Raw genomic sequence first — 25121 nt, 5'->3', positions numbered from 1 at the left:
TTATTATCATGGAAATGGCACAAGATTCTTTGTGGCTGTAATACAAGTGCAAATATTGCTATAAATTATGTTTTAAAAATAAATGCAAAAAGAAGAGAAAGTGAGTTAGTCTGTGGGTCATTATCCATTCAGAAACCTGATGGCAGAGGGGAAGCAGCTATTTTTGTGACACTGGGTGTTTATCTTCAGGCTCCTGTACCTCCTTCCTGATGGTAGCAGTGTGAAGTGGGCATAGCCTAACTGGTGAGGGTCCTTGAAGAGAGATGGTGTTTTCTTAAGACACCATCTCTTGTAGATGTCCTTAATGAAGACTAATGCACGTGATGTTACAGGCCGAGTTCACAACTCTCTAGTGTCTCTTTTATTCCTGTGCGTTTGCATCTACATATAGACAGTGACGCAACCAATCCGAATGTTCTCCATGATACACCTAGAAATTTGCAAGAATCCTCGGTGTCATACCAAATCTCTTCAAAGCCCTCATGAAGTATAGATGCTGATGAGCCTTCTTCAACATTGTACCAAGATGGAGGCTCCAGGAAAGATCTTTAGAGACGTTGACACCCAGGAATTTCTTAACCCTTTCCACCCCTGACCCCTCGATGAGGACTGGTTTGTGTTCTCCTGATTTCCCCCTCCTGAAGTCCACAATGAGTTTCTTAGTTTTGCTAATGTTGAGTGCAAGGTGATTGTTGTTATACCACTCACCTAGTTGATCTATCTCTTTCCTATATGCTTCCTCTTTGCTATCTGTGATCTGTGATCCTGCTAATGACTGTAGTGTTATCAGCAAAGTTGTAAATGGCATTTGATTTGAGCCTGGCCACATAGTCATGGGTATAGAGCAAGTAGAACAGTGGGCTAAGTACACATCCTTGAGGTGAACCTGTGTTGATTGTCAGTGAGGAGAAGACACTATTTCCAATTTGTATTGACTGTGGTCTTCCGATGAGAAAGTCAAGGAGCCAGTTGCGGGGGTGGGGGGGGGGGGGAAGCTCAGGATTTTATGTTTGTTGACAAATGCTAAGGGTATGATGGTGTTGAGTGCTGAGATGTAGTTGATGAAGGGTACATTTTATGAGCCAGAGCTGAGTGGAGATTCAGTGAGATTGCATCTGCTCTGGAGTGATGGTGGGCAAATTGCAATGGTTCCAGATCTTTACAGCTCATTCCACATACTTACCGCTCTCTGAAATGTACAGAACTTTGAGAAGACTTGAAAGGAAACAGCTGAAAGGTGAGAAAAACAAGGTTTAAGGTTTTAAGATTTGTGGGTCACGGTCCGAGAAGAAGGAGCCAACCAACTAGAGGAGAAACTTTTTCATTTAGAGATTTGTGCCATGCAATCACTGTTGATCCTTGGACTAAATTGGACTAAACTCCATAGTAGTTTTACCGTGAATATTTGCCAGGAAGCTCAGGATTTCCAGGCATGCATGCATTAAATGCAGGTCCCTGACTTGATGGATCCTGGAGGCCAATTTTCTCAAGATAACATTTTGCAGCTGGTCTCCTCATGGCTCAGCACCAGAATACAAACTACTGGCAATTTCACAGTATTTACTCTGGGCAATATCCTTAAACTCCAATTACATTCATTTTAATGGAGGAGAATAGTTGTTTGGAACAAATGCAATTCTTGGGATGTTTGAATCATTTCATTTCCAGTCGAGTCAGAGGAGGGGCAAGTACAAGTGTTTGGACTGTTTAAAAAGGGGCGTGGAGGGACTCAGGCCTTCTCACTCATTTCCAGTCGATTTGGAGTCGAAGTTGGAGGGGGGGAGCAAGTGACTCATGGTTTGGACTGTTAAAAAGGGTGCAGAGGGCAAAGATTTGTGGGAATGATTAATTGACTAATTGAGTTCATTGGCAGGGTAGCAAAAGGATCAACCAGTGAGGAGTGGCCCAGGGAAGGAATGGAGTTTGAGGCCTCGGCGAGCAGAGGCTGAGAAAGACCTTGGTTGTTTGCTACTAGAGAGCTAAGGTCAGGTGAGGTAGTTTAAATCCTTCCATAAATTTAGATAATGGGAAAAGCTAGAGCAGTGGATTGCTCTGGTTGCGAGATGTGGGAAATCTGGGATAGCGCACTTGTCCCAAAAAACTACACCTGAAGAAGGTGCATTCACCTGGAGCTCCTTACAGGCCAAGATAGGGAACTGGAGCTGGAGTTGGATGAATTGTGGATCTAGAGAAAGGCAGAGGTAGTTGTAGACAAAAGTGTCATGGAGGCAGTCACCCTTAAAATTCAGGAGGCAGGTAGCTGGGTGAATGTCAAGAGAGGGAAGAGAAAGATGCTGTCAGTGAAGAGTACCCCTGTGGCCGTTACCATCAACAATAAGTATATTGTTGATGGGGATAACCTACCAGGGACAATTTGAGGTGCTAATTTCTCTGGCATAGAGGCTGGAACCCTGGCTTAGAAGGGAATGGAGGGGGGAAGAGGAGAGTAATGGTGATTGGGGACTCATTGGTTAGATAAGTGGATAGGGGGTTCTGTGAATGAGATAGAGGCTCCTGGATGGTATATTGTCTCCCAGGTGCCAGGGTCAGGGACATCTCTGATTGAGTTCATAGCATTCTGGAAGAGGAGGGTGAGCAGCCAGGTGTCAAAGTCCATGTGGGGACCAATGACATAGATTGGAGTAGAGATGAGGTCTTGAAGAGGGAATATAGGAAGTTAGGAAAGAAGTTAAAAAGCAGGACGTCGAGTGAGGTCATCTCAGGATTGCTGCCTGTACCACCTTCCAGAGAGGATAGGAACAGGAAATTATGGCAGATGAATGCATGCCTAAAGAGTTGGTTCAGGGGGCAGCGGTTTAGATTTCTAGATTATTGGGATCTCTTCTGGGTAAGGTCTGACCTCTATGAAAAGGATAGTCTGTACCTGCACTGGAGGGAGACCAATATCCTGGGAGGTAGGTTTGTAGAGTTGTTGGGGAAGATTTAAACTAGATTGGCGAGGGGTGGAAATCAGAATGTGAGCGCAGAGATAAGGGTAGAAGGGAACCAGGGTGTAAGGGTCAAGAAAGAGGAAATTAAAAAAGAAGTCAAAAGTTATGTGCAGCAAAGATGACGAAAAAGGATAGGCAGGTGAAAAGAGAAGATAAATTGCTGTACAATAGAAATACAGCAAAATAAGTAACAGATACTGGTCTAAAGGTACTGTACCTAAATGCATGGAGCATTAGGAATAAAGTAGATGACCTTGTTGTACAGCTACAGATTGAAAGATATGATATTTAGGAGGGATCGGCAAGAAAGAAAAGGGGGTGGGGTAGTATTGATGGTGAGAGAAGGACCGACACGATTGACAGAAAGGATATCAACTCGGAAGATGGGGAATCTATATGGGTAGAACTGAAGAATAGCAAGGGGCGGAAAATGTTAGTGGGGGTGGTATTTCGGCCTCCAAATAGTAGTGTAGAGGTGAGGGAAGGCATTAAAAGAGAAATTAGAAAAGCGAGCAATAAGGGAACAGCTGTCATCATGGGAGGCTTTAATTTACATATAGATTGGACTAGCCAAATTAGTAAAAGTACTGAGGAGGAGGAATTCCTTGAATGTTTACGGGACGGTTATCTAGACCAATATGTCGAGGAACCAACTCGGGAGCAGGCCATTTTAGATGGGTATTATGCAATGATAAGGGGCTAATCAACAATCTTGTTGTACGAAGCCCTTTGGGTAGGAGCGATCACAATATGATCGAATTCTCACTCGATATGGAGAGTGATGAAATTAAAACTGAGACTAAGGTCCTGAATTTAAATAAAGGGAATTATGATGGTATGAGACGGGAGTTGAGTAAGATTGATTGGGTGGTGTTTATGGGGGAGTTGACTGTGGATAGACAATGGAATTCATAGATCTAATGGAGAAATTGCAAAAATCGTTTATATCAGTTTGGCATAAAAATAAACCAAAAAAGGTGACTCAACCGTGGATAACAAGGGAAATTAGAGACAGCATTAGGTCCAAAGAGAGAGCATATCAATTGGCCAAAAAAAGTACCGCAACCGAAGACTGGGAGCAGTTCAAGATGCAGCAAATGAGGACAAAGGGATTAATCAAGAGAGCAAAAAATAAATTACGAAAGTAAGCTTGCGGCAAATATAAAAACCGACTGCAAAAGCTTTTATAAATATGTCAAGAGGAAAAGATTGGTGAAATCCAGAGTAGGTCCCTTGCAGTCAGAATCAGGGGAATATATAATGGGGAATAAGGAAATGGCAGACCAATTAAATTCTTACTTTAGTTCTGTTTTCACAAGAGAGGATACAAATAACCTCCCAAGGATGTTGGGAAACATAGAGACTAATGCAAGGGAGGAACTGAAAGAAATCAGTATCTCTAAGGACATGGTCTTGGGGAAATTGATGGGATTGAAGGCAGATAAATCCCAAGGGCCTGATAATCTACATCCTAGGGTACTTAAGGAAGTGGCCATTCAGATAGCAGATGCTTTAAGAATTATTTTCCAGAACTCGATAGACTCAGGATCAGTACCCATGGATTGGAGGGTAGCTAATGTTACCCCACTATTTAAAAAGGGGGGGGGTAGAGAAAAAGCGGGGAATAATAGGCCGGCGAGCCTTACATCAGTAGTGGGCAAAATGATGGAATCCATTATTAAGGATGTAATAGCGGAGCATGTGACTAGCAGAGAAGGGATCGGACAGAGTCAACGTGGATTTACAAAAGGTAAATCGTGCTTGACAAATCTATTGGAATTCTTTGAGATGGTGACAGGTAAAATAGATGGGGGAAAGCCAGTGGATGTGATGTACCTGGACTTCCAAAAAGCCTTCGATAAGGTCCCGCATAAATGACTGGCTTCAAAAATCAAGGCTCATGGGATTTGGGGAAAAGTATTGATGTGGATTGAGAACTGGCTGGCAGGTAGAAGACAGAGAGTTGGGATAAATGGTTTGTTTTCTGAGTGGCAGGCGGTGACCAGTGGGGTGCCACAGGGATCTGTACTGGGACCCCAGCTGATCACAATTTACATTAATGATCTGGATGAGGGGATTGGATGTAATATCTCCAAATTTGCAGATGACACTAAGCTAGGAGGGGTTGTGTGCACGGAAGAGGGGGTCAGGAAGCTCTAGTGTGATTTGGATAAATTGAGGGACTGGGCAGATACATGGCAAATGCACTACAATGTGGATAAATGTGAGGTTATCCACTTTGGTAATACAAACCGGAGGGCAGATTACTATTTGAATGGCAATAGATTAAGAGATGGGGAAGTGCAGAGAGACCTAGGGGTACTTGTACACCAGTCTCTGAAGGCGAGCATGCAGGTACAGCAGGCGGTTAAAAAGGCAAATGGTATGTTGGCCTTCATATCAAGAGGGTTTGAGTATAGGAACAAGAATACCTTACTGCAGCTGTACAGGGCCTTGGTGAGACCGCACCTGGAGTATTGTGTGCAGTTTTGGTCACCTTATCTAAGGAAGGATGTTCTTGCAATGGAGGGAGTGCAGAGGCGATTCACCAGGCTGATACCTGGAATGACAGGAATGACTTATGAGGAAAGATTGCGCAAATTGGGATTGTACTCGCTGGAGTTTAGAAGATTGAGAGGGGATCTCATAGAGACATATAAAATTCTGGCAGGACTGGACAGAATGGATGCAGATGGGATGTTTCCAATGATGGGAAAATCCAGAACCCAGGGCCATGGTTTGAGGATAATAGGCAAACCATTTAGGACCGAGATGAGGAGGAATTTCTTTACCCAGAGGGTGGTGAATCTGTGGAATTCATTGCCACAGAGGGCAGTAGAGGCAGGTTCATTAAATATATTTAAGAGGGAATTAGATATATTTCTTCAGTATAAGGGTATTAAAGGTTACGGAGGGAAGGCGGGGACAGGGTACTGAACTTTAATATCAGCCATTATCTCGTTGAATGGCAGAGCAGGCTCGAAGGGTCGAATGACCTACTCCTGCTCCTATCTTTTATGTTTCTATGTTTCTAATTTGTGGCCATCACCGAGACATGGCTTAATGATGTATGTGATTGGGAGCTGAATGTCCAAGAGGACACAGTGTATAGGAAAGATAAGCAGGTTGATTTTCATAATTAATCTTTTCTTTCCTAATGACTTTCTTTGTCTCTTTCTGTAAGTTTTTAAAAGTTTCCCAGTCCTGTTTTCCCACTAATTTTTGCTTCCTTGTCTGCCCTCTCGTTTGCTTTTATTTTAGCCTTAATCTCTTTCGTTAGCCACATTTGTGCCATTTTTCCATTCATAATTTTATTTTTTTTGGAATATATCTATCCTGAACTTTCTCTGTTTCTTGTAAAAATATCCAATTCTGCTCTGCCATCCCTCCATCTAGCTTACTTTTCCATTCAACTTGGACCAGTTATTCTCTCATTCCATTGTAATTTGCTTTGTTCTACTGAAATATTGACACACCTGATTTCAGCTTTTTCTCTTCAAATTTGAAACTGAACTCAATCATATTATGATCACTACTTCCTAAGGGTTCTGTTACCTTTAATTCCATAATCACCTCCGGTTCATTACGCATCACCCAATCCAAAACCGCCGATCCTCTGGTGGGCATATCGAAAAGCCGCTCAAAAAAGCCACCCAGTAGGCATTCTACAAACACCTGAGATCCAGTTCCTTCCTGAATTTCTCATTCCCCTTTCTTGTTAAAATCCCCCATAATTATTTTGAAATTTTCCTTTTGACACACTTTTTTCTATTTCCAGCTGTAACTCCTAGTCCACTTCCCAGGTGCTGTTTTTTTTTGGGGGGGGGGTGGTCTGTATCTAACTGCTAAATTCATGTTCTTATCCTCTCTGGAATGTGGCACAGGCAGCAATCCTGAGATGCCCACCTTCAAGGTCCTGCTTTTTAACTTCTTTCCTAACTCCCTATATTCCCTCTTCAAGACCTCATTTCTACTCCAATCTATGTCATTGGTCCGCACATGGACCTCAACACCTAGCTGCTCACCCTCCTCTTCCAGAATGCTATGAACTCAATCATAGGTGATGGATGGTGTAGCCCTGATGGTAAGCAGTGATATTAAATCCATAGAAAGAAGGGACATAGGATCAGATGTAATAGAATCCTTATGGGTTAAGTTAAGAAGTGACAAGGATAAAAGGACCTTATTAGCAGTTAGATACAGACCTGCCCCCCCCCACCCCCACCCCCCCTGCAAACAGCAGCTGGGAAGTGGACTAGGGAGTTACTGCCGGAAATAGAAAAAAAGTGTGTCAAAAGGAAAATTTCAAAATAATTATGGGGGATTTTAACAAGAAAGGGGAGTGAGAAATTCAGGAAGGAACTGGATCTCAGGTGTTTGTAGAATGCCTACTGGGTGGCTTTTTTGAGCGGCTTTTCGATATGCCTACCAGAGGATCGGCGGTTTTGGATTGGGTGATGCGTAATGAACCGGAGGTGATTATGGAATTAAAGGTAACAGAACCCTTAGGAAGTAGTGATCATAATATGATTGAGTTCAGTTTCAAATTTGAAGAGAAAAAGCTGAAATCAGGTGTGTCAATATTTCAGTAGAACAAAGCAAATTACAATGGAATGAGAGAATAACTGGTCCAAGTTGAATGGAAAAGTAAGCTAGATGGAGGGATGGCAGAGCAGAATTGGATATTTTTACAAGAAACAGAGAAAGTTCAGGATAGATATATTCCAAGAAAAAATAAAATTATGAATGGAAAAATGACACAAATGTGGCTAACGAAAGAGATTAAGGCTAAAATAAAAGCAAACGAGAGGGCAGACAAGGAAGCAAAAATTAGTGGGAAAACAGGACTGGGAAACTTTTAAAAACTTACAGAAAGAGACAAAGAAAGTAATTAGGAAAGAAAATATTAATTATGAAAATAATTTGGCAAATAACATAAAGTTTTTTAAAACATATAAATAGTAAAAGAGATATACAGGTAGATATAGAACCAATTGAAATTGATGCTGGAGAAATTATAATGGGTAGCAGAGGAACTAAATGAGTATTTTGCATCAGTTTTCACTGAGGAAGAAAATAGCAATATATCTCAGGGAATAGCATTAATTACTAGAGAGATAGTGCTTAGTAAGCTGAATGGACTAAAGATAGATAAATCTCCCAGACTGGATGAGATGCATCTATGGGTTCTGAAGGAGGTGGCTTTGGAGATTGTGAAGGCATTGGAATTGATTTTCCAGAAAGCAATACACTCTGGCATGGTTCCGGAGGATTAGAAAGTCTCAAGTGTAGTTCTGTTGTTTGAGAAAGGAGAGAGGTAGAAAAAAGGAAATTATAGGCCTATTAGTCTGACATCAGTAGTTGGAAAGTTATTGGAATCAATCCTCAAGGATGAGATTATGAAATACCTCGAGGTGCATGGCATGAGAGGTCCAAGCCAGCATGGTTTCATGAAGGGAAAATCCTGCCTGATCAATCTAATGGAATTTTTTGAGGAAATCTCAAGTAGGGTGGACAAGGGAGAAGCTGTGGATGTTGTGCATTTCAATTTTCTAACGGCCTTCGATAAGGTGCTGCATAAGAGTCTGCTTAATAAAATGAGAACCCCATGGAATTACAGGAAAGATATTAGATTTGGTGGAGCATTAGGTGATAGGTAGAAAGCAAAGGGTGGGAATAAAGGGATCCTGTTCTGGTTGGTTGCCAGTTACTAGTGGTGTTCAGGGTCAGTGCCAAGGGTGGGAGGGCGCGTGCCATCTGCGGGCATTACGCCCCAGGCGAGGTACTGTGCCCCGACATATGGTCACAGCTATCACTCCCCATCAGACTTTCCATCCACCCCCTCCTGCATCACTTGCGACTCTCCATCCACCCCTGGCCGCATCACTAACACGCATTAAGCACCAATAGCACCTAGAGATGCTTGACGCAATAAAAGCAGTGTCCTCATCTCCTTCATCAGAGGGGTAGATTGTGTTAACATTTGTTGACAGGTAGTTCCTAGCATCCAATCTCCCTCCACCCCAGTCAACAAATAGGTCCTGGCATCCACCCCGCCCCCCTGCTGAGCAGGTTTATGAGCATTGCACTGCACCCCCCTTTAACATGCTAATTCCCCCCTCTAACATTCATTCTGGCATCCGCTCTGGTTGAGTTCAACACAGGTTGATGTTGGGGTTGCTTCTTTTTACAATGTACATTGATGATTTAGATTATGGATTGAATGGCTTTGTGGCTAAGTTTGCAGATGACACCAAAATAGGTGGTGGAGTAGCAAGTGTGGAAGAAACCAAAAGGTTGCAGAGATATTTGGACAACTTAGGAGAGCGGGCAAAGAAATGGCAGATGAGATACAAGGTTGAGAAATGTACAGTTGTACATTTTGGAAGAGGAAATAAACAGACAGATTATTATTTGGATGGGGAGAAAATTCAAAATTCGTAAGTGCAAAGGGACTTGGGGATCCTTGTGCAGGATAACCTAAAGGTTAACCACCAGGTTGGATGAGCAGTAAAGAAAGTGAATACTATGTTGGCATTTGTTTCAAGAGGAAGAGGTGTTGCTGAGGCTCTATGGGGCACTGGTAAGACTTCATTTGGAGTACTGTGTGCAGTTTTGGGCCCCTTATCATAGAAGAGATGTAATAATGCTGGAGAAAGTACAGAGAAGATTTACCAGGATGATTTCAGGAATACAAGGGCTAACATATGAGGAATGTTTAGTGGCTCTTGGACTGTATTCACTGGAGGTTAGAAGAATGAGAGGGGATCTCATAGAAAGGATTGGACAGAGAAGTGAATAGGATGTTCTCCTTTCAGGACAAGAGGGCGCAGTCTTAGAATTAGAAAGTACCCATTTAAAACAGATGTGGAGAAATTTATTTAGCCAGAGGGTTGTGGATTTGTGGAATTCATTGCCACATACAGCTGTGGATCTCTAATCATCAGTGGAGTTTAAGGGGAGGAGATTGATAGTTATCTAATTAGTCTGGTTATCAAGGGATATGGGGAAAAGGCCAGAACTTGGAACTAGATGTGAGAACAGTTTAGCTCAGGGTGGATTTGCAGAACAGACTCGATAGGCCAAATGGCCGACATCAGTTTCTTTATCTTGTGATCTTGTGACTTGAATTTACTTGAAAAGTATAAATATTTTAATTTCTTTAATTAGTTTATACCTCTACATTTACAAATATTTACTAATTTAAACTAATTTATCTTAGTCATTCAAAAATATTCATTTATTTCAGGAGTTGCAGGTTGGGCAGTAAATGTTGTCAATATTGACTTTAACATCATGGTAAACTAATCCAAAGTATTTTGGTACATGGAATCACAGTGACCAATTGGATTCAATATTGTCCTGGCCATTGAAGTCAGAGGCAGGTGGTGGAGGGAGATTTCTTTAACTGGAGGACTGTGCCCATTGATGTTCCAAAGGGATCAGTGCAAAAACCTCTGTATAATAGATATATATATGGATAGATAGATTAAAAAGATAGAAATGATTTGACCAAAAATCTTGGTGGGATGATTAGTTCATTTACAAATGACACAAAAATTGCTGGAGTTGTGAATAATGTTGTCCGAGGATACAGCAGACTATCAAACATTTGGTAAAATGGGTGGAAAGATGGTAAGTGTGAGATGTTACACCTTGGCAGGTCAAATATAAGAGTAAAGTATACAGAAAATGATGCATTGGTGTACAGAGATTTTGGGGTGCAACTGTAGCCAACTGAAAGTGACCGCACAGACAGTTAGGGTGGGAATATGATATATGGCCTACTTGCCTTCATTAATCAAACTGCATGCTGCAGTTATATAAAACTTTGATTAAACCCCTATTGAAGACTTGATTGCTATTCTGAATGTTGCATTACAGGAAGAATGTGGAGGCTATGGAGAGTGCTTTGCCTGGATTAGAGAGTATTGGCTCTAATGGGAGGTTGACAAAATTGGACAGTTTTCTCTGAAGTGACTGAGGCTCCGGAGAGGCCTGAAAGTAATTCCTAAAACAATGAGAGGCATAGATAGGGTAAATAGACAAGATATTTTTCCCAAGATGTAAATGGAAAATAGGGCAGCGTGGTTAATGTAATGCTATTACAATGCCAGCAATCCGGGTTTGAATCTAGTTCTGTCTGTAAGGAGTTTGTACGTTCTCCCCATGTCCGCGTGGGTTTCCTTCCAGGTCCCCTGGTTTCCTCCCACTTTTCAAAAATGTACAGGGTTTGTAAGTTAATTGGGGTACTCGGGTGGCACGGGCTCATGGGGCAGAAGGGCTTGTTACTGAGCTGTATGACTACATTTAAAAGTGGAGTGTGTAGCTATAAAGTTAGAGGGGGAAGGTTGAAAGGAGATGTGCAAGGCAATTTTTTTGCATAGACTCTGGTAGATCCTTGGAAAGGGGAGGGTGGGGTGAAAGCAAATACAATAGTGACACTTACGAAGCAATGAGGCAGGCACATGAATCTGCAGGGAATGGAGGGATATGAATTTGATATGATGTTCAGCACAAACATCATGGGCTGAAGGGCCTGTCCTTTTACTGTCTGTGTTCCATTCATTTTGCTTTAGAGATACTTTGACAGCGGGCAAAGATAGGGCTAGGATTGCTTCTCAGCCTATTCTACGTTTATAGTTCAATTACATTGGTTGTGCAGAAGTCCTGATGATAGCATTCCCACTGAGACTCGCACAAGGAAAGTGTAGAGTTAATGTGTGGATCTGAAGCAAGTGGAGGCAGATGACTGCAGACAATAAAATTTATAGACTCCAAGAGAATTCAGTGAAATGAGGGATCAGCTGGAACATATTTAACTATAGGGTCAGCCATGACCTTGCTGAATGTTAGACCTTGTTGAAGGGCTCATAACATTTACTTCTGCTCATTTTTCTAAAGATCTCATGTTGCTTATGGAACATTGCTGAACCCATATGTTTTCTACATTACAACAATGACTACACCATTAATATACACAACTGACCCATTTCAGTACTGTGACTACAAGGGCAATCAAAGGCAAATGGCACCTCCTGAATCCTCAAAACCTTTCGACCATGGGCAAGGTGCAAGTCAACAGTGTGATGACTGAATGTAGATCTAACAAGATTTCAAGAATTTGAGCGCCATCCAGAACAAATCTGCCTACTTGATTGTCTCTCATCAGCACCCTGAATGTTCATTGCCCCCAACACAGGTAGACTTTATTTGCAAAATGCGCTGTTGTTACTTGACTTGGCTGCTACTCCAGCACCACTTAATCAAAAAGAATGTAGCCCACAGTTTCATGACCACAGGTTCCCCTGCAAGCCTCATATCATCGCAACTTTGCTGCTCCTTCATGTTGCTGTCTCCATATGGAGGAACTTCCTGCCAAACAGCACTGTAAGAGAACCTTCCACAGAAAGACTGCAGTGGTTCAAGAAGGAACCTTTACAAGAGCAATAAATACTGATTATGTAAGGGATGGAGAACTCCCAAACTATCTTTGGCTTGGCTTTGCAGACGAAGATTTATGGAGGGGGTAAATGTCCACGTCAGCTGCAGGCTCGTTTGTGGCTGACAAGTCCGATGCGGGACAGGCAGACACGGTTGCAGCGGTTGCAGGGGAAAATTGGTTGGTTGGAGTTGGGTGTTGGGTTTTTCCTCCTTTGCCTTTTGTCAGTGAGGTGGGCTCTGCGGTCTTCTTCAAAGGAGGTTTCTGCCCGCCGAACTGTGAGGCACCAAGATGCACGGTTTGAGGCGATATCAGCCCACTGGCGATGGTCAATGTGGCAGGCACCAAGAGATTTCTTTAGGCAGTCCTTGTACCTTTTCTTTGGTGCCCCTCTGTCACGGTGGCCAGTGGAGAGCTCGCCATATAACACGATCTTGGGAAGGCGATGGTCCTCCATTCTGGAGACGTGACCCATCCAGCGCAGCTGGATCTTCAGCAGTGTGGACTCGATGCTGTCGACCTCTGCCATCTCGAGTACTTCGACGTTAGGGATGAAAGCGCTCCAATGAGTGTTGAGGATGGAGCAGAGACAACACTGGTGGAAGCGTTCTAGGAGCCGTAGGTGATGCCGGTAGAGGACCCATGATTCGGAGCCGAACAGGAGAGTGGGTATGATAACGGCTCTGTATACGCTTATCTTTGTGAGGTTTTTCAGTTGGTTGTTTTTCCAGACTCTTTTGTGTAGTCTTCCAAAGGCGCTATTTGCCTTGGCGAGTCTCTTGTCTATCTCGTTGTCGATCCTTGCATCTGATGAAATGGTGCAGCCAAGATAGGTAAACTGGTTGACCGTTTTGAGTTTTGTGTGCCCGACGGAGATGTGGGGGGGCTGGTAGTCATGGTGGGGAGCTGGCTGATGGAGGACCTCAGTTTTCTTCAGGCTGACTTCCAAACTATAAATGTAAAGAAAACATATAAGAGATGCTTCAGTGGCTTTGAAAATGAAAAACTTGTTTTTATAGAAGGGATGTATCCTGAACCCATGCAGAAGCTGATGTATTATGGTATTGGATGCAGAATTCTCATTGAGCCTGGTTTTATGTTATTTTTGGGAAGATTTAGAACACGGAATACACGTGAGAATGAGTATCGTGAAGACTGATGAATATCAGTCATTGCCAACAACACTTTGCATCAGTTCATTCCTAGCCAGACTTAAAAAGTTGTTCTGCTCTGAGTTTAGTTATCCTTTCCTGCATTCCCTTTTGATGTCTCTGAAGAGACTCTCTTTCTCTCCTTGATAGGGGGTGAAGGGGTGTTTTCTCGGCTGTATGACACCATGGCCAGTGTGCCTTTATAGGGCAAACAAAAATAAACAAATTTTGAGTATTTGTATATATGACAATAAATGAACTTTGAAACTGTCTTAACTTGCATAAAATACAATCTAAACAAGTATCTTGCAATTCTGCAGTAGTTGAAGTTCACCAGTAGGTGCTGCTAGAGTTATTACATTGATTAGGATCACTCTCCAGTGGTAATTATACCCCATGACAATTTAACCCAGTAGGTCCTCTCTGAAGACTAAATTGGTGTATTCAATCTAACAGTTGCAAACAAAATTCTAACTATCCGACTGGACATTTTTCCATGTGTTTGGGATGTTCCCTCATCGTCAGGATAAACCGTTACAATATTACATTGTCAGCTTGCAGATCATTGGGGCCACAACAAAATGGCAACACCTGCTTTTGAGAGTTGAGATTGCTTTGAATAAATAAAGGCATTTTACCATGGGAAATTGGATCAGTCTCCATAAGCTGCTTTATAAAACAATTATCCCCAGTACAAGAACAGCCCTAAAGGCAAGAAACCATTTGAATGAAGCTTCTATAATACACAATTATGAAAGGTACTACAATACACAATTACAACAGAATCCTATTTTACACTGATGGTCTGTAGTGGCCAGGCTTATGTAAAATAGGATTACTTACTGTCATATCAAGTAGCACCCTAAATTAGGAAGCAGACAGGGACAAATGGAACTTTGGTTAAGGTTTGCTTTGACGAACAATTACCACAATACTGCAAGTCTGAGATTTTCTCATTTTGAAAATGCTTAAAGCATTTACCATTTAACCTAAAATCACAGCTATCAAAATGGTAAATGAAATGTTCATCTGGCATTCCACTGACCACTATTTTAATAAGGTCATTAGCCAATTCGGGCTCCCTTCAGAATTTGTTGGAGAAATTTCATGGCAGACAATAGATTTTCCTATTAATGGTCAGATCTGTCTGAGTGGCATAAACTGCGACTGATTCCTGTTCTCCTTCATCAAAAGGTTTCACAGTTCCAGACTGATTCTGGACTCAAAGATAATCTTTGGATTTTCTGTAACTTGCTAAACTCCTCTCTCTTACACCACTACACATTCACTTTCAACAGCAATTGTGAAAAGCTCCTTATCATCTTGATTGACACCCTCTGCTCATTCTCTCCCTTCTAAACTTGAAAGGATACCTTCTTTCCTCACCCTGAACTCCATTCTACCAATATTTCTTTCACTCCATCCATGAACTCTTCTGAGCTCAATATGTTAATAGAACTTTTAGCTCTCTTAACAACATATCCGCCAAACTACTGATACCCCTAAATTCCTTTATCCATCCTACATCTTCTACCTCACTAAGTTGTTTCTTTTCAGGGCTCAATTTATTAATTAGAATTCCAGATGAAGATTCATGATTAGTATTTTACTTACTGGCTTGATGGAGGATCACAGCTTGGATCTAATCATTCCAGGATACACTTTCTTTCAAAAGACAGACAGATGGGCAGAGGGGGTGGAGTCGTTCTATTAGTAAAACATTACATCAAATCCTTTGCAAGAAGGGATACAGGATCTGAGGATGCACCTATCTTTATGAGTAAAGTTGAGATACAGCAAGGGTTAAAAGACCCTGATGGGAGTTACATGCAGGTCTCTGAGTAGTACCTGGATGTAGCAGGCCAATTATGAGGAGTTAGTAAATCACTCTGACAGTATTTCAAGCAGACTTCAATTGTACCAGTGCCTAAGAAGAGTGGGGTAACCTGCCTAAGTGACTGTCAATGAGCGGCACTTACATCCTTAGCGATGAAGTGTTTTGAGATGCCTGTGTTGAAGCATATCAGTTCCTGCCTGAGCAGCGATGTGGATCTGTTCCAATTTGCCTACCATAGCAACAGGTCTACGGCAGATGCCATCTCACTGGCTCTCCACAAAACACCGAAATACCCGCAGAGCAAAGATGCTTACATCAGGATGCTCTTTATTGACAATAGTTTGGCATTCAACATCATCATCCATCACAACCAAGACCTTGGCTTCAATATCCCACTGTGGAATTGGATCCTTGATTTCCTCACCTCCAAACCCCAGTTAGTGTTCATTGGCAAGAACATCTCCTCCACAATCTCCATCAGTATTGGAGTACCACAGGGTTGCAGACTGAGTCCCCGTTCTATTCACTTCACACGTCTGATATGTGGCTTGCCACAACAACAACTCCATATACAAATTGGCTGGCAATACCTCTGCAGTGTAAGTAAAACACGAAAGTCTGCACACACCATGGTTGAAGTTAAAAAAAAACTATGCTGAAGAAACTCAGCAGGTCAAACAGTGTATTTTATAGAGCAACTGTTTAGGCTTGTGCCCTTCATGAAGTATGGACAAAATGTGGACAGGTGCCCTAACAAAATGGTGAGGGGGAAGGGCAGGGGGAGGAGGACAATCCCACAGCCAAGATGTAACAGGTGCATAAGGGAGGGAGGGAGTACAAGCAAACAAGGGTAGCAGGATGGCTTGTGAATGGAGAAGGAAGGGGTTGGAGAATTGGAGGAAAGAAGACAGAGAGATAGAGAAGGGAGAGGAAAAAAAGGAATTAGGCTAGCAGGAACTGGAGAAGTCGTCATTAATGCCATCTAGCTGGAGAGTGTCGAGAAGAAAAATAATGCCATCCAGCTGGGATCCAGCATAACTCACCTCACCATTAAGAACATCTGCATCAAGGATCCACATCATCCAGGACATGCTCTATTTTGCTGCTTCCATTGGGAAGGTGGTACATGTCCCACAGGACTTGTACATCTAGGTTCAGGAATAGGAGCTACCCCTCAACCATCAGTCTTCTGGATAACAGACTTATAAAAGCATGGAACATTACAGCATAGAAGCAGGCCATTCAGCCCATCTAGTTTTTGCCCAATTAAGCAAAAACTTTTTTTTTGCTTAATCCCACATACCTGCACGCGGACCATATCCCTCCACACCTTCCCATCCATGTACCTGTCCAAATTTTTCTTAATTGTCAAAATTGAGCCTGCATTTACCAGTTCAGCTGGCAGCTCGTCTTATACTCCCACCACTCCCTGCATGATGAAGTTCCGCCTAAAATTCCCTTTAAGCTTTTCCCCTTTCACCTTTAACCCGTCTTCTTGTTTTACCTCAGAGACTCATTATTTATTACTGAATATTTACATTTCTGTAAATACACAGTTTGTTTATATTTCATTCTTTTGTATACATTTCCTTCTACTTGAGTACAATTTATAGTTACCAATAAGTAGAAATTCCACCTGGCCCACAGTAAAAAGAATCTCAGGGTTATATATGCTGCCTCCTAAGTACTCTGACAATCAACCTGAACTTTGAAGGCATGTTAAAAAGCAACGTTATAGTGGGCATTGGAGACTTCAATATGCAGGTAGACTTAGAAAACTAGGTTGACACTGAGCTCAAGTCAAGGAATGCATAGAATGCTTCTGAGATGGCTACAAGATTGTGTTCGAGCCCACTGGGAAAAAGGCAATTTTGGATTTTGTGCTATGCAATGTATCAGATTTGATTAGAGAGCTTAATTTTTTTTTTAAAAACCTCACAGGTAATGATTACAATAATGGAATCCACTCTGCAGTTTGAGAGGGACAAGCTAAAATTGGATGTGTTGCTGTTACAGCTGAGTAAAGTTAATGACAGAGGCATGAGAAGGGAGTGGGTCACAGTTGATTGGAAGGAGACCCAGGCAGAGAACACGACAGAGCAGCCATGGCAGGAGTTTCTGGGGATAATTCGAAAAATGCGGGATTGTTTCATCCTGAAGAAGAAGAAACGTCCTAAAGGGAGGATGAGACAATCGTGGGTAACAAGGGAAGTCAAACTCAGCATAAAAGCAAAACAGAGGGCAGGCAGTGTTACAAAAAATAGCAGAAAGCTGGAGGATTATGTGGCTTTTAAAAATAAGCAGAGACGGTGAATTCATTAAATTCATTGCCACAGACGACTATAGCAGCCAAATCATTGTGTACATTTAAAGCAGAAGTGGTTTTTGATTAGTGAGGGTTTCAAAGGTTATGGGGAGAAGGTCAGAGAATGGGAATGAAAGGAAAAATGCATCAGCCTTGATTTGAATGGTGGAGCAGACTTGAATTGCCTAATTCTGCTCCTAAGCCTTATGATCTTATTCTTCCACTTTTAAGACATATGACCTGATGAATTGGACACCATATTTTCTTTGCAGAGATTATAGTGCACCAGTCACATTTAACATCGAGACACTTAACAGTATAGGTTTCTTTTTAGCCTTACAATATGCAACTTACTTTATTTTCTGAAATATATTTCTTTAGATTTGTTTATGACTTAATGTTCTTGTTGCCAAAATTTCCATTCCTGGCCCTCAGGCAGTAAAATACCACATTTCCATTTGCTTGACCTTCTTTACGTGTGACAATAAACATCCATCTCATCTGATGGTATTTCTCTGTTGGGAGTCAGTACAGAACTGCACACCGTATTTCAAATGTGGCCTAACCTAATGTGACATCCCAGCTCCTGTATTTAATGACCTGACTGATGAAGGCAAGTGTGCCAAAAATATTCTACACTCCCTTGGCTCCCTGTGTGATTCCTTTCAGGGAATCACGGGTGTGTACCATGACGTCTCTGTTCTACAACTGTCCCCAGGACCCTACCATTTGCTGTGTGAATCCTGTCCTGGGTTAAGTCTGAGTTATATGAGATAGTCTGGTCTTACTCCATCCTTCACTTCATACTTCAGTTGTATTTAGTGCTCTCTTGTGGTCTCCTTCATATCAGAGAGACTGGGCACAAACTGGGAGAATACTTTGTTGAGCATCTTGGCTCTGTCTGCCGCAATAGTGTGGATCTCCCAGTGGCCACCATTTCAATTCCTCATCCTATACCCTTGCTGACAAGTCTGTCCATGGTTTAATTCAGTGCCAGACTGAGACCATTTGCAAATTGGAGGAACAATACATCATATTCTATCTAGGCACCCTCCAACTGGATAGCATTAACATCGACCTCTCATACTTATGTTAAATACCCCACCCCCCATCTTTTCCTGTCTCTTTTCCTCTAGCTATGCCTCCCTTCACAGAGCCAAAAACTATCCCTCTCTATCTATCTTTCCTCACCTTTCCTCTCCCGTCTTCTTATCATATCCAACTAACACCTTTTGTCTGTTGGCCTGAATTGCTCCTCTTCTCAACCCTTTTTAATATAGGCCCATTTCCTGCTTTTTGCTCATGCCTTGAGGAAGGCCTCAGGCTCGAAACATCAGGAATATATTTTTATCTTCTGTGGATGCAGCAATACCTTCTGAATTCCTCCAGTATTTGTGTTTTTACTACAATTACAGTGTCGTGTACTTTCCCTTTGGAAATAACATGACTGGCGAGGAGCTGTAAGCATCTCGTTCTTTATTGGAACATGGCGCCACTCTGAAACTCCCCCAAAATTGAACTACGTACCTTATGTCACACATGCATGCGCATTCCCATAATACTCTTCCCCCCAAAATGTTTTATACTTACCCGTAAATAAGAATAAAGTTAAAATTAACGATACTGACTCTACATAGAATATAACAACAATGTTAACACTACGGAGAATTTAACTATGTTGACACTAGTCGTGGTAACAATGGACCCTGTGCCTCTAGAAACATACAAAGTCTTAAAATCGCCACCCATAGTCTTTGAGACGTACTAAATAAAATCTTTAAGTCACTGCACCATCCTTTAGATGTACTGGAGGGGGTCTTTCTCTCTTGGATCTTCTCAGGGATGAAGAACACTGAGGTAGAGTATGAGTTTTTAAGCTCCTCTGGAGCATATGACTTCTCCTCACTTTCTGGCACTACTAGTAGCATGTCTGGTATTTGACTGGCATCATGCTCCTGTGCCGCCAGTACTGAGGCTATCTCATGGGCATCATCGTCAGGTTGAGCCTCAAATGGAAATCCGGGGGATCGTCTGCCATTGGAATGAAGATGGAGTCTTTAATTGCTCTTAACTGGTCAATGCGTTGTTTCCAAATCTTGCCCCCCCCCCCCACTAGTACTAAATATGAATATGAACTTAGTTCCTTTAGGAGCACACCTCTTATCCATGTTTCTTTATTCTCCCTGTCATCCCTTACAAATATTCTTTCCCCGATCTCCAGAGCTCTTGTTGGCTTTCTTGGGCATGTTGACTGTTGAATACGAAGTTCAATGTTTGGGTGCACTGTAGTAAGTCAGGTTTTCAAGTTGCCACTAAACATCAGTTCTGTCAGCATGCATTTTGTAGTGGATGATAACAGAAAATCTGCCATTTTATGGTTCCCTGATATTTTACATGACTTTTTTTGCTTTCATTGCTCTTTTAAATGTCTGCATGAAGCGCTCAGCTTCCTCATTATTACTAGGGTGGTAGGGGTGCAGATAATATGCGTCATACATTGTTGCCTCGCAGAAACTGTTTGAAAGTATTTGACACAAATTGTCAAAACCAATTTGTCTGAAACCAGTTCTGTGGGTAATCTCTACCCTGTGAACATACCTTGTCATTTCTCACTGGTTTTCTCCATTGCTGTTGACCACATTGGCTCTACTATAAGCCATTTAGAGTGTGCTTAACAATAATCAGGAAATTTTCCCCCATAAATGGACCAGTGAAATCAATGTGAATTCAGGGCCATGGTTGTGTTTCCATGGGTTCGCTTTGACCTGGGGTGGCCTTCAGTTGCATTTCTTAGCAGATATGACAACTCTGCACCATCAGTTCAACGTCACTGTCCGTCGATGGCCACCAAACATGCATGCATGCCAATGTCTTCATCCAGACCATTCCTGGATGATTGATGCGGAACTCTTTTAGCAAGGCCTCTTACCATTTCTTGGAGATGATTGTTCTTGTTCCACACAATAGTCCACCCACTTCAATTGAAATTTTATTTCGCCTCTTTTGATAAGCTTTCAATTCGGGAGTAATACTGACAGCCTCTGACTGGTGAAGTATAGAATCTTCAACAGTGTAACCTCTTTCTGTACCTCTTTGCTGAAAGCCTTCGCTATAATAGGCAAGAGGTGAAGTTGTTCCTGGTTGATTGCTGTGGCTTCCACCATTCAATTAATGTTCCCTTCTGCCTGTTCTCTCTCAGGCAGAGGTAAGCACGATAATGCATCCGCATGGCCGTTCTTGTCTGCCAAATGATGGTTTAGGTCATAATCGTTTTCTGCAAGCTGCATCGTCCATCTTTGAATTCTCGCCACCACTAACACAGAAAGATCAAGCTCAGTGGTTTATTGTCCATCACTAAAGTAAACTTCCTACTATAAAGGTATTGGTGAAATCGCTTAAGACCAAAGATTATGGACAGTCCTTCCTTCTCCAGTTATGCATAATTCCATTCATAGGCCGTCAAGGAGAGGGAAACATATGCAACTAGTTGTTCTCCCTTTTATATGACTTGTGACAATAATATACCTAAACCAACTAGTGATGCATCAACAGCAAGGGTCACTTCCTTGTCCCTTTATGTCAGCAGTTTCTTCAAACAATTAAAAGCTTTGTCAGTTTCCACATTCCAGCACCATTTCTGGTCTTTTTTTAACAATTGGTTGAGTGGGTTGCACAGTGTTAGCACATTAGGGATGTGCTTTTGATAGTGATTAACCCAACCTAAAAATGATTGTAACTCTGCTCGATTCGTGGGCAGGGTGCACTGCGGACGCCTTCGGTACCAACTGTATCCATCTAGACTCCTTCACGGTCAAACAAATACATGACTGAAGGTGCCATAAGTACACACTTGTCTTGACAAGTTGGATTTTAGCCTGTTCTCACCTGGCTAAGACTTTTTTCCAGGTTTGTTAGGTGTTCTGCATCATCCCGACCCATTATGATGATGTCATCCAGGTAACATCCAAAACTTTTTCCATGCCATGGACATTGTTTGAATTATCACTGGAGCTAATGATATCCCATATGGCATCCTGGTGTAAGTGAACAATCCCAGGTGAGTGTTGATAGCCATATACTTCTTTGACTTGTTGTCAATTTGTCTTGGAGTGTCCGGGAACTTGCGGCACTTGGTTAATTGTGACCTTGTAGTTCTACAAATTTGAATTTCACCATTGGATTTTTTGGCCGGCACAAAAGGAGTTTCTCAGTCACTGTGTTCTGGAGCTTTGTGACCATTCCTTTGTTTTCTAATCTGATGAGCTCCATCTCAATTCCTTTTTTTTAATCACGAAAGGTACTCTCTGTTTGCTTAAAGAACTTAGTTCTTCTAGTTCCAATAGTAATTTTATCTGAACTCCCTGAATTTTTTCCAGGTCCTTCTCAACAACTGTGTGATGTTTCTGAAGCATCTATTTCAGCTTTCATTTCTTTTCACCCACAGTTTGGATATTCCTCACCTCAACAATTTCCTTCCTAACTAGTTGGATGTGCGACAACCAATCCCTTTTAAACACGGTGGGTCCTTTTGTGTCTACAATGTAAAGGGGCAATCACCAATGTATATATTTGAATATATTTACATATAGTAGTAATGATTGGCTGAGAGCCGTGGCCACGCCTACTGGCAAGTCATAAAGGATTGCTCCTAACCAGACCCAGGTCAGTCTGGACTGGTCGACCTCGATGGACTACGCTCCAGTCTTTTGTTAATAAAAGCCTTGGTTTGAGTCAACGTCTTTGAGTCATTCGATGTGCTACAAATTTTATTAACAAAAAGTTTCAACGGATGAAGCGAATGCTGCAACCTGAACGCCTCAGCATTGACCTGCAGTCAGCTACTGCCCAGAGTGATTTCAGGCACTGGGTGAGGTGCTTTGAGGCATACCTGCAGTGATCAGACCCCATTGTGGAGTAAGACAAGGATAAACTGCTAGTCCTGATGTCCATGGTGTCCACGAGAGTCTATGAAAACATCCAGGATGTGACCTCCTACATGGCTGCCATGAATGCGCTGAGGGGATTCTATGAGCGGCCTGTGAATAAGGTCTATACCAGGCACATGCTAGCGACCAGGAGGCAGCAGCCCAGTGAGTCTTGCAAGCTATCTCAAGGCTCTGAGGATACTGGGTAGAGCTTGTGCGTCCACCGACAAGGCGGCAGCTGGGATCACCGATGACCTCATCCGGGATGCTTATGTGGCTGGGGTCCGATCTAATGAGGTGAGGCAATGATTGCTGGAGCATGGAGGAGACAGCCTGGTGGAGACCGTTCAAATCGCTGAAATGATGGAGGCTGCTGACCGAAGCATGGATGCCTATACACAGGGCTGGACCCCCCATTACGATGTGAGTAGAACACCTGCATTTAACCCAGCCTCTCCACACCCCGTGATGGCCTCGGCACTGCCACCACACTACCCGATGTGGTCTCAAAGTGCTACTTCTGCAGGAGGGAGAAGCACTTGAGAAATTCTTCCAAACAGCGAAATGGCTGAACCTGACCTAAAATTTCAATAAGTGTGTCTTCCTGACCATTCACCTCGCAATTCTAGGTTGCATGGTGGAAAACAGGGTGGTAAAGCCAGACCCCCGACCGCATGCACCCTCCCATGGTCCTTGCACCACCCCAATCCCAGAAGGCACTCAAACATTGCCTGAGTTTTTTTTTTCTATTACGCCCAATGGGTCCCACAGTACGCTGACAAGGCACGGCTACTAATTAAATCCACCTCCTTCCCCTTGTCAGCGGAAGCCAGAGCGGCCTTCGACCGCATCAAGTCGGACATCGCTGCGGCCATTCTGCACGCAGTCAACGAATCCATACCCTTCCAGGTGGAGAGTGACACGTCTGACTTTGCACTGGCAGCCACCTTAAACCAGGCCAGTAGGCCTGTTGCCTTCTTTTTTAGGACCCTCCAGGACCCAGAAAGCTGACACTCCTCTGTCGAGAAGGAGGCCCAGCCCATCGTAGACGTTGTACTTCGTTGGAGACACTACCTCGCTGGCAGGTGCTTTACACTGCTGAACGACCAATGCGTAGTCTCATTTATGTTTAGCATCAACCAGTGGGGTAAGATCAAAAACGACAAGATTGGCAGGTGGAGAATCGACCTCTCTCCCTTCAACTACAACATTCTGTACCAGCTTGGCAAACTCAATGTCCTGCCTGACACGGTTTCCCATGGGACATGCACCAGTGTACAACTGGACAGGCTGCAGAGACTCCATGAGGAGCTCTATCTCCCGAGGGTCACCAGCTTTGCCCCCCAGGTAAACTCAATAAACCCCTGGATGTTCTGTCCAGAAGCATTTGTGCCTCTGTAAATTTCACTCAGCTTCAGACATTATGCAACCAATTATGCCATCCAGATGTAACTAGATTTTATCACTTTGTAAAATCCCGCAACTTTCCCTACTCTGTTGAGGACATCTGTGTGGTCACTCATGACTGCCAGATTTGCGCAGAGTGCAAACCCCACATCTACTGACCACCACGTACTAATGTTATCAAATCCACTCACCCCTTTGAGCACTTGAGCATTGACTTCAAAGGGCCTTTACTCTCCACCAACTCAAACGCATACATCCTCACCATTATTGATGAATTCTCTCGCTTCCCTTTTGCAATTCCATGCAAAGACACTTCCACCACTATGGTGATCAAGTGCCTCAATCATCTCTTCTCCCTCTTTGGTTATCCAAAATACGTACATAGCAATAGAGGGTCCTCTTTCTTGAGTGACACTAGTACTTACTGGCCAGAGACATTGCTAGCAGCCACACTACTAGCTATAACCCTTAGGGCAATGGGCAGGTAGAGAAGGAGAACTCCACAATATGGAAAGCTACTCTCCTAGCACTCAAAGCAAAACGTCTTCCTGTCTCCTGCTGGCAGGAACTTCTCTCCACCGTACTACATTCCATCCGTTCCCTACTCTGCACAACCACAAATGTGACACTTCACGAACGTATGTTTTCTTTCCCAAGGAGATCAACTACTGGAACAACTATGCCTAGCTGGCTCACGACCCCTGGACCAGTGCTGCTCAAACGACATGTAAGGAGCTGCAAGACAGGTTCTTTGGTCAAAAAAGTTCATCTACTCCACGCCAACTCATACTATGCCTTTATCATTTCTTCCAGATGGGAGGGAGGATACCGTGTTGATCCGACACCTCGCGCCAGCTGGTGTGCCGCCGGATCCACCTCTGGCCCCATCACCACCATCACAAACATTCAGCCCGACAACACTTCTACCTCACAGCTCCCCAACTTCCGATTCCTGTGATGACCTATTGTCGGCACCACAAACCAACTCGACACCCAATCACTTGCCTCCACTAACCAATTCATCTCCCAATTACGCCCTTCACCTTCGTCCTGAATCTGATTTGAAACATCAACCCTCAACTCCTTCATTTTCCCCAGGCCCA

Source organism: Narcine bancroftii, chromosome 3, assembly GCF_036971445.1.
Source record: "Narcine bancroftii isolate sNarBan1 chromosome 3, sNarBan1.hap1, whole genome shotgun sequence".
NCBI classification, from domain to species: domain Eukaryota; kingdom Metazoa; phylum Chordata; class Chondrichthyes; order Torpediniformes; family Narcinidae; genus Narcine; species Narcine bancroftii.
The sequence above is the reverse complement of the archived record's forward strand: the minus strand, read 5'-3'. Positions refer to the sequence as shown.